Below are 15,152 nucleotides of genomic sequence, written 5' to 3'. Positions count from 1 at the left end.
CTGTGTAGCCCTGGCTGTCCTAGAACTCTCTTTGTAGACCAGGCTGGCCTCGAACTCACACATCTGCCTGCCTCTGCCTCCCATATAGGGGTGATATTTGTGTCCATGCAAAAGCACCCCCACACCCCAGAGCTTACTCTGGAAGCAACTGTGTGGAGCTATGGCCTGGGTTACCCCAGGTACCACTTTTCAGAATGGTAACAGTTCATGACTGTAGGTGAACGCTGGCGTCGCAGACGCGGGAGCATCGGCGCGGTGGGTCACAGCACTTGGGAATTCTCTGCCACGGGCCTCAGAGACTGATGGCATTCTTGGCCTTGGGTTAGTGGATGCCACTGGTCTGTTAGAACATGGTGCTTAGCAGATAGTGACAGGGATGGGGTTAGCTCAAACACAGTGACGGGCAGTGAAGACTACCAAGGCAGCTGAACATTGCCAGCATCACTTGGTTCTGTATCTGCAGCATCCCAACCCTGCACACACACAGAAAAGTTCTAACTCGAAGGCCTTGAACCCTTCACAGCGGCGGGCCTTCTCTCTGGAAACCAGGTCACACCTGGGTTATCGGCTTGGTTTTATTTCAATATGAAATCTTACTACTTCAGAGATGTAGAAGGTGTTCAAGATGTCCTTGTGTTTCGTGTTTGCAGTGGAATAGTCACTGTGTTCTGCTCAGGACTTGCTTTGACTTGCAGGAAACCAGGTACCAGTGAAAACAGAGGGACGGTCAGCCCAGCTCCCAGCTCCAGCAGCATCTGCTGTCGCTGTGCATCGTCCTTCCTGTCACATGTAGATGGCTGCAGCACAGACACAGGGTACACAGTCTGATGCTCCTTAGGAGAAAAGTGTCCCTACTCAAAAGCAAAGGTCACGCAGCTGCCAGTGGCAGAGCCAAGCTTTCCTGTGCCTCAGGGTGTCACGTTGTAGTCGGGGTGGCCCTCCGGCTGACTGCTGTCCTACACCTCAGCCTAATGCTGGGGTTGTGCAGGGGTGACCCGGCGCCTCTGACTAATCAGGGCTTTTAAATCACCTCTCCCCAATTACTGCTTCTTATGCCTGCATTGAACCTGCTCTTTGCAGCCTCACTCAGCTCTTGTATCTCGAGGGTTAGTCTGTAATTCAGCCCTGTGTGGGCCAGAGACAGAGTCACACACAGCATCCCAGACACTGAAAACACCTGAGTCTCATCTGCCTGCCTTGTCTTAGAAGGTGGATACAAAGGAGCCTATTGGGAAGAAAAAGTGTATGACTTCCCTGCACATGTATGTTGGGATTTCAGGTCATGACCTACAACTAAAAGGAAATAAACATATAAAATGAGACTTGGTCACTCATACAGCAGTAGCCATTGTTATATTACTTTTAGATGACTGTTTTGTTTTTCATAAATATTACCGGCAACATAGTCTCAACGTGAACTTTAACCCTGGACAGTAAGATGGCTACTGTTAGCCCCTGCCTCTCAGAGCTGCCCGTCGCCTGGAGTTGGTGAGTGGAGGGGGAAAGCGCAGACAATCGCCTGGGCTGCTGAAACCAAGCTAGGGTCCAGGACAAACACTTCTTGGAAAAAACGGAGGCAGCCATCTTTAAGTCAGGGCTGGCAGTAATCTTCACTGAGGAACTGTGGTCCTACAGGGAAACTAGTGTAATAGTAAGGATTTAAAAGAATTTCGAATGGCAGCAACTTTTAAATGTACAGTTCCTAATGTTCCTTTACTTGTAAAAAAAAAACAAACAGGTTGTTTTACATTTTTGTCTGGCTGCTTCTGTGTTTGTGTGTGTGTGTATGCGTGCCTGTGCGTGTGCATGTGAGATGCATATACACCAGTCAGAGAACAGCCTTGGGAGCTGACTCTCCTTCCACCCTGTGGGTGCAAGGAATCTGACTCACATTATTGGGCGTGGCAACAGAAGCCTCTAGCTGTGGATCCATCCCTCAAGTCCCTGATGGTCCTTTAAACAGTGGTGTCTAACAATGACATGCAGGCCTCCTTCCTGAACAAACACTGTCTATCATGGTAACGTGTCCTTGGCTTAAAAAAAGAAAAAATCAGTATAGGTAGAATGTACTAGAACAGGACAATGTACATGCCCTACTCACTCTTCACTCACAACAACTTCTCTGTTGCCATGGAAACTGCCTTGAGGGGTTGAGAAGATAGGGATCTCCTCCAAGAGCCGCAGTTTTGAACCTTATGCGTCACGTTTCACCTGTGAGTTAGGAGGCCAGCTGCACTTAGAGCCGGGCTCACCTGCAGGCCCAGCTGCTCTCACTGCTCCAGGGAAGGGGACGTGTTTGCTTGCACGCACTCTGCCTACATGGAGCTGTTGTCTTTAGCCTGTAGCTTACCTGATACAGTCGATGTCCAATATGGCAGCATTGAGTGCATCACCTCACACGGAGCTATTTAAATCTATAGCCATTGATCTAAAGAAAGTGGGCCCGATCACTAGCCAATCTGCCATTCACACAAGCTACGTGAGTGTTGTGTATCAGACAGCAGAAATACAGGGCATCTCTAGCACCACAGAAGTTCTAGTAAATAAATACAAGTCTAAAAATTACCTGGTAAAGGAATGCACATCACACACACACACACACGCACACACACACTTTAACTTACAGATAACTCTGATGTAGTAAAGGAATGCACATCACACACACACACACACACACACACACACACACACACGCGCGCTCGCACACACACACATGCACACACACACACACACACTTTAACTTACAGATAACTCTGATGTGGTAAAGGAATGCACATCACACACACACACACACACACACACACACACACACACACACACACACTTTAACTTACAGATAACTCTGATGTGGTAAAGGAATGTCACTGCGGTGACTATGCCATCACTATTTCACATTGCTCAAGAAATTTTTACCAAATCCAGTAAGATAAGAAAGAGATATGATACAAATTAGAAATAGTAGAAATTAAAGAAAAAATATTATAGGTACAAATCTATTTGCAAAATCTAAAAAAATGGTTAGAAAAGCAACTTAACTAAAGTAATAAAGTTTATCTACAGAAATTGGTGCTACAAGTAATCAAATAAGTGATAATTTTAAAAACTCATTCTATTCCCTCAACATGAATCTCATTAGAAAGTTAAAGAATCCATGTTGAGTGAAGCCACATCCAGTTGGGACATCTTGACGCATGTTGCTGGAAAATGCCATACTGCTTTCTTAAAGTTAATCCAATATCAAACAAAATGTCATTAATTAATTAATGGAATTAATAAAATGGTATAGTTTTGAACATAAGTTAAAACTAAGTAGCAGAAAATCTTAATAACATACAAAAAGATTTTGATGCCTGCTTTAAAAATGGTTGCTATGAAACCAAAAAAAAAAAAAATTGAAGTGAAAAGTAAATAAAACATTACAAAGACACAAGGCTGTTGCCTCTGCACTAAGCTCCGGCTGGGATACAGGTCAAACTTCCTAAAGACAGTCTCTTTAGCTAGAAAATGCCCGTATCATTTCATCTCAGCATGAAAACTGCCACAGTTTTCTTGTTACTTTATTAGAAGTAAAACCTTAGAAAAATGAGTTCCAAGAACCCAGAAAGGATCCAATTTCAAACCTGACGAGGCAAATGGCTGACAGCAAAGTCACTTTATTGATTCATCTGTTCTGCAGACACATCCACTTCTGAGTGTGGTGCATCCTAGGGACCTGAGGATGCGAGATGCTTAATGGTCCTGAAGACTTGACAACATCTGTCAGAGCTTCAGTGTTCCCAGCCCTTAATGGAGTAATCTTATTTCTAGGGCTGCAACACAAGGGGGAAAATGTCGACAGGAATTCATGCATTAGTTGCTGTATCATATGTAACAGCTCAGACATTGAACAGGGAAACTATCAAGTAAAACACAGGGTAATCACAGGAGAACACATCGGCTGTAGATGCTTATGCAAGTCAAGGGCTGTAAATGGTGGTTCTGTGGGACATGTCAACATTTAGAGGCACCTGTCACCAAGCCTGACTGCCTGAGCTCAACCCCTGGAACTCAGATGACGGAAGGAAAGAACTGGCTCTCACAAATGGGCTCAGGACCTCCACCTGTGCACCTTAGCATGTGTACAGATGCACACATCGCCCATCAACACTCATGAACACACAAAATAAGTGAATGTAATTAAAAAGAGTTATGACAGACACAGTAAAATGAATGTTTCTACTCTATAATCTAAGTTTTGCCAAATAAACCCCATAGATACCTATATGTCATAAAAATATAATTATTCTGGATTCTTGAATAGAATGCTCAAATATTTAAAGGGGCTTTGTTTAGAATATTCTACTTGATATTTATTTTTAAATAAATATAATTACGATAATTAAATATTTACAAATAAATGTTAAGTATAGAAGCTTGTTGATTTGTGGGTACTTGTGTTAAAATGCAACACAGAGTTCATCATCTGTGGACTGGAACTCTGCAGGACCTGGGAGAACCGTGGGGCCTGAGTGGAGCATATCCATGGCCACACTCATTGCCGTTGGCTACTCACGGGGAGCGAAAGCAGCAAAACAAGTCGTGTACATAAAACATTCACAAGTCTGCAAGGAAATTAACTTGGAGAAAGAGAATTGATATGGAAAGTGCAGAACCATCTGGCCCTGGGATTTCTGAGCTGACAGCCCTGGGCACCGGGACCATCCTGATAGAAGGAGCAGCTAAAACACGGACTGCTGGCATGTGGATGTGCAGTTTGATCCAAAGTTGTGTTGAATTAATCACCAAGGCATGGAGAGGGGAAGAAAGCATCCGGATTTGGCAGGCAGGGCTTGAAGGGTTGCAAACCAGTAAGCCAGGACAGTGATATGTAGGCTCAATTTTTTAAACAATCATTTTATTATGAACTTATCAAACAAACATACCTCCCTTATAACCTTACTAGCATAAACCTAAGGAAAAGAAGATTAAAGAACAGAAAAATGAAACCTTCTGGGTATCAGTTCCCAAGAACGGTTCTCCTGGTGCCGTCAGCAGGATTTCTTCTGCTGGAACCTGGAGCAGTCAGAACCCAAACCTCAGTCAGAGCCCGGAGCCTGGAGCCCGGAGCCCCGAAATTTTCACTGGAGCAGTTCTCTTGGAGAGCATCTCAAAGTGGACCGATGAACAGCCAAAGCCATCCCAAATCTCCAAAGGCCCCACCTCCCATCTTTGGCTCACATTTATATCTCCTCTCAGAATTTGTTCAAGGATGTTTTTCAGCTGGTAGCAACCAATCTCCCCCACAAAGTGGTTCAACTTCTAAGGGGATAAACATCACCTGTTCTCTCACAAGTCTGTTCCTCATCCCACTTTTGGGATATAAACAAAAAACATGTTTATCTCTCCTTCAGTGATACTATTGGTTCAGTGCAAGAAGGTGATGCTCAAAGGCACAGAGCCTACCCTCCTTATCCTCGTTGCTAAGCAACTTATCTAACCCACACTTGTGACTGGCTCTAGTTTCAGGACTTCTCAGAAGGACTTAACAGCATTACAATCTTACGGATTAAAAAAGAAGAAGTTGGAGCTTTGTTTTTGCAACATGCTAGACAAGTATGTCGGGAATTATTTGCACAGGTAAAGCGAGTTGAGTTCACTCTTGTTGAAATGTTACAAGTCACTTTGAAGAACAGAGGGAAGGTATCAGAAAACCAAACGTGTAAAAAAGCCTGGTGCCTTCTGGCTGACCTGGCAACTCTCACAATTTTCTTACTCCTAAACACTTTGCTGAGCATCTGGCTTTCTACTGAGACCATTTTCCTTCTCTTTGGGGGATGTTTTTAGACTACAGCTTAACAACTCTAAAGTTTTGTTTGTTTGTTTTTCTTTTTCTCTTTTACTGCTTTTTCATTTTGTGTTTATTCTGCATTTTCACTGGTCACAGAATTTTGAAGTCTTTCTTTTCTTCAGAAAATGGAAGATAGCACATATCTTAACATATCTTATACTACTGGTGGGGTTTTTTTTTGTTGTTGTTTTGTTTTTCCTTAGTTTTTGGTTGTGTTTTGGGATTGTAGCCCTATTATTATTTTTGTTTAATTAGATTTCTTTTTTTTAAGATTTATTTATTTATTATGTATATAAATCTCAGTATAGATGGTTGCGAGCCAACATGTGGTTGCTGGGAATTGAACTCATGACCTTTTGAAGAGCAGTCAGTGCTCTTAACCTCTGAGCCATCTCTCTAGGCCATAGCCCTATTATTTTTTAAAGTGCACATTTATTTAGTAGTTAAGACACAGATGTACCATGGCTTGTATATGGAGGTTGGAAGACAGCTTGTAGGAGTCAGTTCTCTTTTCCCACCACGTGAGTCTCAGAACGGAACTCAGGCTGCGGGGCTCAGGGGCAACAAACATCTCTCACCACTGAGCCATCTCACAGGTTCGCAGTTCTGTGTTCTTAGCTAACGCTATCCTTAACCCCCGAACTGAGTTATCACCTTCAGTCGTTGCACGTTTCAGCTGGAGACTTCTGTTTGGCCCCGTTATCATGTGTGTCTCTTAAATGTTATTTAATGGCCTTAAGATCTCTGCCGATGTTGTCTTCCGACCTTTACTTCCCTCAAGCATCTGTGTCAGATCATTCTGTGGTCGGGACACCTGTGCATCTGTCTCTGTTGCTCCTTATTCCTCTGCACCTTCATCTGCAGTTCCTTGTACTTTTCCTCTCACTGGTTGTCTTTGATAATGTGCCAGACAATGCATTTGAAAATGTATTTGTGCAAATAATTTGATAATATTGTCCAGCCAGGCAAATGATGTGCTAGTGACTGACATTTTATTAGCCACTTTTATGAATTGCGCATCTCTGCATTAGCCAAATGACTCAAAACTGGATTCCAGCCCACATAGAACATGATTTACTTCTGCTTTATTCTGTTTTCTAGGCTACAACTCTATCTTGGGGCTTCTGATCCTGCCAGACTCTGAATTGCAGTCTTTGGTCCACCAGCGCACAGGCCAAGCCCTCAGCAATGTCTTGATATCAGCAAACATCCAAGGAGGCCTTAAGTGGCATACTCTGAAAGGGTTGTGCATCGTCACTACGTTGTGTGCAACCACCGATACCCTCAAGGAGAGCCTCTTGGTATGCTAAGCCCAGAGGCTGCTCCAAATTTAGGTCATGTTTAAACTTTTCATTTTCTTCGTTCGTATCAATGGGCTGTTATTTATTCATTTTTACTTTAAAAATTGTTTGCACTTCCCACTGGCTTTGAAGATTAATCTCCAAAAATTTTAAGTTCATGGCTCTCCCTAACGGTCCATCTGCTTTTAAAGTCACCAAAGAAATACTTTGGAGAAAAGAAAAGAATCCACTGTCAGTAATCAAACATGTTCTGATAACACAGAGGCAACAAGTCAACCAAAAATATCAAAACAAGCTTTTAGGCGAAATTTAGATTTCATCACATCTTTTGATTCCTTTTGTCTGTTTATCTTCTGAACAAACCACTAAAAATACAGCTTTAGGGTTTGTATTAGTTATTTTTCTGAGGTAAAATACCAAAATTAACTTTTAAAAGGATTTATTTTATGGTTTCTGAGATTTGGACACCATCAGTGTTGGGAGGGCACAGCACAGTGGCAGGACCAGGGAGCAGAGCGAACACATATTGCCTGCATACTGGATGCGGAGAGATCAAGAAATCAAGCAAGGCTATGAATCATCAAAGCATGCCTACCTACCTCAGTGACATACCCCTTCAGCAAAGCCCCCACTGTGGTGACGTACTTCAACAAAAAGGCGGGGGGGGGGGGCGTTGCAGTGGCGTATTTCCTTCAGCAAAGCACCGCCCTTGCAATGACATACTTCCTTCAGCAAAGCCCCTCCCCCTACGGTGATGTATTTCCTTTAGCAAAGCCACACCTCCTAAAGGTTCTATAACCCTCACAAAAGCACCTTCAACTGGTGACAAGTGTTCAAATGCATTCGCCTACGAGAGACATTTCTCATTCAAACCACAGGGCTAAAGGCACAACCCACTCTTGAATACTTTTCTAGTGTGCATGAAGCCATGAGTTCAATCTTCTCTCTCTTCCTCCTTCTACCCTCTCTCCCTAACTGACACACACACACACACACACACACACACACACACACACACACACATGCAGGTAACTGAGATCCTGGCTGATACCCAGAAGCAGATGCCACTGAACATTTATTTCCAGTATCTTGTCATCTGCCATGTTGCATGCAAAAAGGTGGAAATTTGGAGTTTGTGTTTTTCCAGTTCTTTTTAGATCCTCAGGCCAGCACGTGGCCAAATAGCCACACTCATAAAATATTTGGAAGGTGAAACTGGGCAGAATCTTCTAGTTCTTTGCTTGGAGGCCTTTCTGTCACCTGAACTAGCTACTTGGGGGCACTGGCTCATCTCCAGCTCTGGCCTCAAGAGGTCTTGTGTAGGATGTGAATTCTCTTGGATTACTATGGACCTGGCCACTGTCATCAAACGGCAGCTCCCGAATGTTCAGTCTCAACTTGATCCTCCAGCTTCCTGAGGACAGAAAACAAAAGCTCCTCCGCTGAACAGGGGATACGTCTCATCCCGAGGAGCTCAGCCTTGGGTGTGGTCTGTGTGGTAAGCCAGGAGGAACCACATTGCTTCCTCCCCGCCACATCTGAGCGTTGACTGTCTCCTACATGACTAAATGCCATGGACTGTGTCATAAGAAGGTAGCTGGCTTAAGGAGGGTTGCCATGGCGACCGGCAGATGAACTGGGTGACTGTGGTTTGTTTGCGTTTTTTAGCTTACCTCATGCTTCCTAAACCAGGGAATTCCTCGGTGCTTATTCTCATAATCAGAACACGGCCTGCCTTAAGTTATTCCATATAGTAGAAGCAGTGGGTTTCCGGTTGGGCCTTGCCCTGGTAGATTCCATTTTACAGGCATATTTGACTCCATTTTGAGCATGGAGGGTACCCATACCCCTGGAGGACACAGAAATGGCACTAGCACTGGCCATCCAGCATAGACTGATGACTGACTACTAGAGGTGGCAGGGCGTTGCTCTATACATTTACTGGGTAAATCTATGTACACAGAAGTATTAAAATCTTCCCTTGCAAACCTAAACCAAGATTTCATCAGACTCACCAGACCAAATAAAGGCCTTAACTCCCTCATCTGGTCCCCATAAACATAGGAATAGCTGGCACTATGGCGACAAAGGCTCACTGACTCCTCTGACAACCTGGCATGTGCGCCAAGGGGCCAGCATGCACTGGAACCCCAAGTGTCCCAAGGGCATTCAGTTCAGTTCAATTCTTGCAGTTGAGACAGCATACTCAAAATGCCTTAGGCCTGACCCCGCCCCCCCCATCCCTTACCTAGGCCTGCCTTCCATCTGTCTACCCATTTAGTCACCTGAACTCCGCCCCGCCCTTTTACCTTTGCAGCCACACCCAACTCTGCAGCTCAGCTCCCTACAGCCAAGTCCCACAATCGTGGCCACAACACAGATCGTCTCTGGAGGCCACCGGCTGCTTCCTTATCTCACCACACAGAGACTGCATTCCACGGGTTGGCCTCGCAACCTCCAACCTCCCTGAAACCTTAACCCTTTGTAGCCACGCTGTAAGCTGCGCATACACGTACACATACATGCTATAGGTATACGGTTTGTTAGGTGTGATATGAAGTTAAATTAGTAAATAAGATTGAAAGGAGAGAATCTGTGTTTAGCTGCCTGGCTAGGGCCATCAAGAAAAGTGGGAGTGTCTGAGAAATTGTTGCCAAGAAAACCACTATACCTTGTGGAATTATTTTTACTCGGTAAATGCTGATATTGTAGAGAGGCAAAGAAAGAAAGAAGAGAGGGAAGGAGAGAGAGAGAGAGAGAGAGAGAGAGAGAGAGAGAGAGAGAGAGAGATGCTCTGTGGTTCTAATGTGTCATGCTCAGGACCCTCTGTGTTGTCAGTGGTGAGATCTGTATTATTTGGTTGAAAGGCTCAGTACCACATCCGCCTACAGGTGGCTAGGGGTCATTTTGTCCTGCAAGTGTAGGAATTATGGACAGATAAGGGGACAGTGATAGCCTTGAACTCCAGGTACCCGCAGGCTGAGCCTCCCGGCCCCCTGTAGCTGGTAGAGTGCTTAGCCTTGAGAACCAAGGACGCCTGGCTGTACGCTCATAGCCAGGGGTGTGGTTGTGACTCTGATTGGCCGATTGGAACCTCAGTGATGTGGAGCTGTGGGGATGTTCAAGTGCAGAAACAAATCATCTTGGGGCATCTTTAGAGCCCTTAGTAGTCATTAGCTTTTCTCCTCTGGGGTCTGTGTGACCATTGAATGGATCCTTTGGAACGTCCAAACAGACCCCTAGTTTCCACCAACCAAAGGGCTAAGATGATCTCAGATAGCCCTGAGGTCCACAGCAGAGTTTTTCCCAGTTTGCTGAATCCCACATGCTTGATGTACCCACCATGTATTTGAAAAGGGTGTCAGTTTTTAACTTTCTTTGTTCTGCTCCTATAAAAACTCCATGACACTGCTATAGTATTGGAGTCCGGTGTTCAGGAGCAAGCCTAGTCCTGTGTTTCTAGGCCATGGTCACTCACATTTCACTTCATAGTGGACTCTCTGTTCTCTTCCTTTGAGGAAAGAGCTGTTTCTCTCATTGGCACGGTACTCCTTTAAGTTGGACTCTACTCTTCAAGGCATCCATGAAGTAGTAAAAACAGTGGGCTGACAGAGTGACAGTCAAGCTAGTTGCCAAAAAAAGGAGGCGAGAGTGGGCGAGCATTTGATTGACAGCTCCTCTCAAAGGAACCACATACAGGGGAGGGGTCTGGGAGCTGTGGGTCACAATGTTAAATCGTGGCCTTAGCACCTTTAGCTTATTTAAATATAAAAAGATACTGTAAACCCCAACACTGCATAAAGGAGACAGGGTTGGTGGTGTCCGTCTACAGGAGATGGAGGCAGGAAGTTCAGAAGTTCAAGAAAACCCTCTTAGCTACCTGCTGGGTTTGAGGCCAGTCTGGGGCTCCAGGATTCTGTCTCAAAAACTGCAAAACCTAATACTTACAGCAAAGGCCTATCATTAACATTAACCCTCTTAACATCACTCAATGGTTCTTCACTCCTAGTCTAAACCCCCTCAGGGAGAGGTGGGCCACCCTGTCTGTCTCGATTCCTCCCACATGCTAAGGCATGCTGTGCCCCTTCCTTCACACCACGGCCATAGGCTTTTTGTAAAATGCAAAGAAGATGGCACCAGTGATCTTGAGCGCTGCTCTAAGGTTCACATCATGCCATCAGCGTGCTGTGAGAATATGCTCCACAGAGTTGGAATTTATTAAGCAACAACAAATCCACACACTCAGTGGGCAATGGCAGCAATTTGCAAGACACTCCCATTTTTCTTAATAGCTTGGCCAAGGGGAACATGAGTTCTTCTCATCCTAGCCCTAGTTACTAACACTGACTCTCAGATCACACATTAGACATCACATAGCACATCTTTCTCTCTTAGCGTGCAAGCATGTGTGTGTGTGCATATGTGCAAGTTACAGAGTGACTACAAAGGGTTAAAGAGATGAGGAGTTCCCATGAGGCCTCAGTGACCAAACCAGGGAAGCGGAGAAGGATGTTTGTCTCCTTACTGACAAGATAACGAAGCTAACCAAGACAGAGAGGCTGCTGCTATGAGTAAGGTGATGCCAACACAGATTTGCGAGGAAAACTACAGCTGAGTCCAGCCCCAGAGGCAAAGGGACAGGACCAGGTCCCGATGAAGGAATAGGCAGGTGGGCAGGTGACAGGGCAGGTGACAGGGCAGGTGACAGGGCAGGTGGGCAGGTGACAGGGCTGGACTTGCAGACAGGCAGATGGGCTGCTAGTGATTCGAGGTGACCACATCAATGGCAGAAATGCCCCATCTGCAGCCGCCGGGCCAGTCTGTTTTTCTGTGCCCATTGGTCACCAGGCACCTCTGTCACTGCAGCCTTAGGCATCCCCCCCCCCCCACCGTGGGGTCCAGGGGTGGGAGCTACATTCTTTCCTTATCCCAGTGAACTCCTGGGCCTCATGTTCCCGATGTGATGAGCAGACTCCTGTGCTCTCTTGGTGCCAGTTCACCCCGATAAACGCGCATGGTGCCGCCCTGTGTGCCCCAGGGACATTATTCACAATTGTCGCATGGGTGGTGCCAGACAGATGGTGCCACTCATGTGCGTGGAGTCAAAAGCTGCTTGTAAAGGGGATCTCCCGGGGCTCAGGAGTACAATCGCCATGCGAGTTGTATAACCCGAGTCAGGACCCCCATGCCAGGGCTCAGCAGTACAATCGCCATGCAAGCTGTATAACACAAGTCAAGACCCCTATGCCCGTGTGAAATGCCAGATGTGACTCACACGTGCTGTAATCACAGGCGGCTCCACCAAGAGACAGAAAATGGAAACAGGAGACTCGCCAGAGACTTGCAGGACCGTGCAGCCTGGTGCACACGTCGTTAACAGTAACAGTGTTCCCAGCAAGGAGGAAGACTGAAGATTGTGTTCTGGCTGCCCCAGGTGCACCATGGAGTGCACACCTTGCTGTCCACACATGTACACAGTGGATGGATGGATGGGTGGGTAGATGGATGGATTTTAAAAACTAGAGTCTCCCGGGGCAAGGCGGAGAAGCCCACTGCTTTACACACGTGCTTCAGTGCAGGACACTTCGTCCTGACCCCGGCTGTGTTTCGGCTTTATTCTTAGCATTTGCTCTGCACCCTGCTCATCTCTGACCGCTGTTGGGGGGGGGGGGGAGGGAAGGGCTCTCTTTTTATATCTGTGTATCTGCATGTGTCCGTTCCTCACATACAAGTTGAGTATATTCCACTCTTGTTTCCATGGTAACATTTTCACATCCTTTAAAACCTGAGACAGAGATCTGTCCTTCAGTGAAGCCACTGGGAGAAGCATGACCGCGCCCTCACCTCCATTGCGGCCACCATAGCTTCTGCTCATTAGACTCTTCGAGACAGGAAGTGGTTCCCCCTAAGTTTTCTTCAGTCAGCATAAAGCGTGTTCACTGGCGAGCAAACGAGTGGCTTGCCACATCCTGAGGTAAGTCTGGCTCCTGGTGTCTTCCTTACCACACTCCCCTGCTATTTCCCCATATTACAAATTCACTGAAACTAAGTTAATTGTTCAATTGTGCAAGTGTCTTTGATTTATATTGTAATATCTACACTTCTTGAGTTGTCAGTTTGAATCAGGCTAAGAAGACAACTTCACTAAGAAAATAAAAGTTTTTAAAGGTAAGAAACATAAATCGCCCATACATTTTAAATAGTTTTTCAATTTTCTTGAAAATTTAAAATATCGCTTCATTTGAAAAATTTGCTATAAATTATATCCTTCAGGCCATGTAACTTAGACCAAGATTTGGACCAGGCTTGGTAGCTCTCTCCTGTAAATCCAGGAGGATTGCCTTGAGTTTGTAGCCATCCTGGCCTACACAGTGAGTTCCAGGTCAGTCTGAACTGTGGGGTAAAAGCCTGCCTCAAACAAGAGCAAGAAAACAAAAGAAAGACACAAAACCCTGGCTACAGCCAAGTGTGGCTTTCTCCCGAGAGGCCCACCCTGCACTCCCTCCTTTCCTTAAAGCTCTCTCTAAATGCCCACGCTGAAGCCTGGAGCTTGTGCTAGTCCGTGCCCATCTAATAAACGCACAGCTTCGTCCCTCCTTGACTCACCCTGCAATGCCTCTGTGACAGAGTCCAGAACTCACCTTTACCTGAGTGGAGGTCCCTAAGGGAAATCTCCTCAGGCTACTGTCAGCGGTGCTGGAGTGTAGCACTCTGCTTCAGCTGACGCCATTGTCATTGAGAAGGTCCTACTTTGGATGTCTGAGAACTTCATATGTTTTAAATATACAACTGCACACACACACACACACACACATACACACGCACACACTGCCCCAGCCTGTACATCCACACACAGCAAATGTGGAAGTGGCTACAACCAACTCATATGCTCCAAGATGAGCCGGAACATTGCAAAGTCAGCACCTACACTAGTGTTTTCTCGTGGTCCAGCGTCCCCCAACTCTGCCAAGACCCTGGTTCTGTTGTTGCTACTGTCACCACATGTGGGGGTGGATTGAGTGACACCCTCACCTTCAGAACTTTTGATGGAAGGACATGACCGAAGGGAATGAGTTAACAGTAGCACAGTGACAGCCCCCAACTGATGGGGACACAATGGAAGAGGGTTAGGGTGTTCTGAAATCAAAGGGACCTTGAAGTGAGACCTTTGGGTAAGCAGTGGTAAGTGGATAAATTGGGAGCAAAAGATGTGTGCTGTGGACCAAGAACAAGAAAAGTCATAAGAATAGGAGGAGGTGAGCACCACCGGGCACAGGTGTGTGAACCCACAGAGGTGAGTGGTGCCATGCAGGACAACTTAGATCTGGGAAACGGTTGAAGATTCACAAATCTTCCTTAACTCAATTTTATTTGTGAACTCAGTAAGGCGCGCTGATCAGAATCTGTCCACGGAAAACCACGTAAGGAGTTCTGTGATAAAACAAGATCACCCGGCTGGTTCGGCAGTGGCGAGCAACGTCCTGCCTTCCACCTTCCTCTGTACCTAGGGGTCAGCCAGCGTGTTGGAGAACTAGGACTGAGTGGGCGGGGCTTAGGGTCCTGTGGATGAAATGGGACACACTGGCCTGAAACTCCTCTTTCTTCCCTATTTTTTGCCTGTGACACAGATGAATGTTCTGGAGCTACAGCGGCCACTTCCCAACCCTGAGACAACAGACAAAAGAGAAAAATACTGCATCAAGGACAGTAAAGAAAGAGGAGACCAGAAAACAGACACAGGCATTGGTGGATTTGCCGGGCAGCTTCTACAATGCCGGGGCTGGTTCTTTTGTGTGCTTGCTTTTCTTCAAGGGTTCATGCTAGGAAAAGCAGACCCCTATGAGGTTCCCGTCATGCTTTTGGCATTTCCACATGGTTTTTTGTCTCCACAATGTCATCTCTTCCAACTGAGGTAGTGTGGAGTCACTTTTCTTTGAGATATGTAAAGAAATACCTGCCCACTCTGCATACAGTGCCTACAGACCAATGAACGGATTCCATCCAAGACCGGCTTTGGTGAACTG

Source organism: Acomys minous, assembly GCF_964271855.1.
Source record: "Acomys minous genome assembly, chromosome: 18".
In the NCBI taxonomy this organism is placed as follows: domain Eukaryota; kingdom Metazoa; phylum Chordata; class Mammalia; order Rodentia; family Muridae; genus Acomys; species Acomys minous.
The sequence above is the reverse complement of the archived record's forward strand: the minus strand, read 5'-3'. Positions refer to the sequence as shown.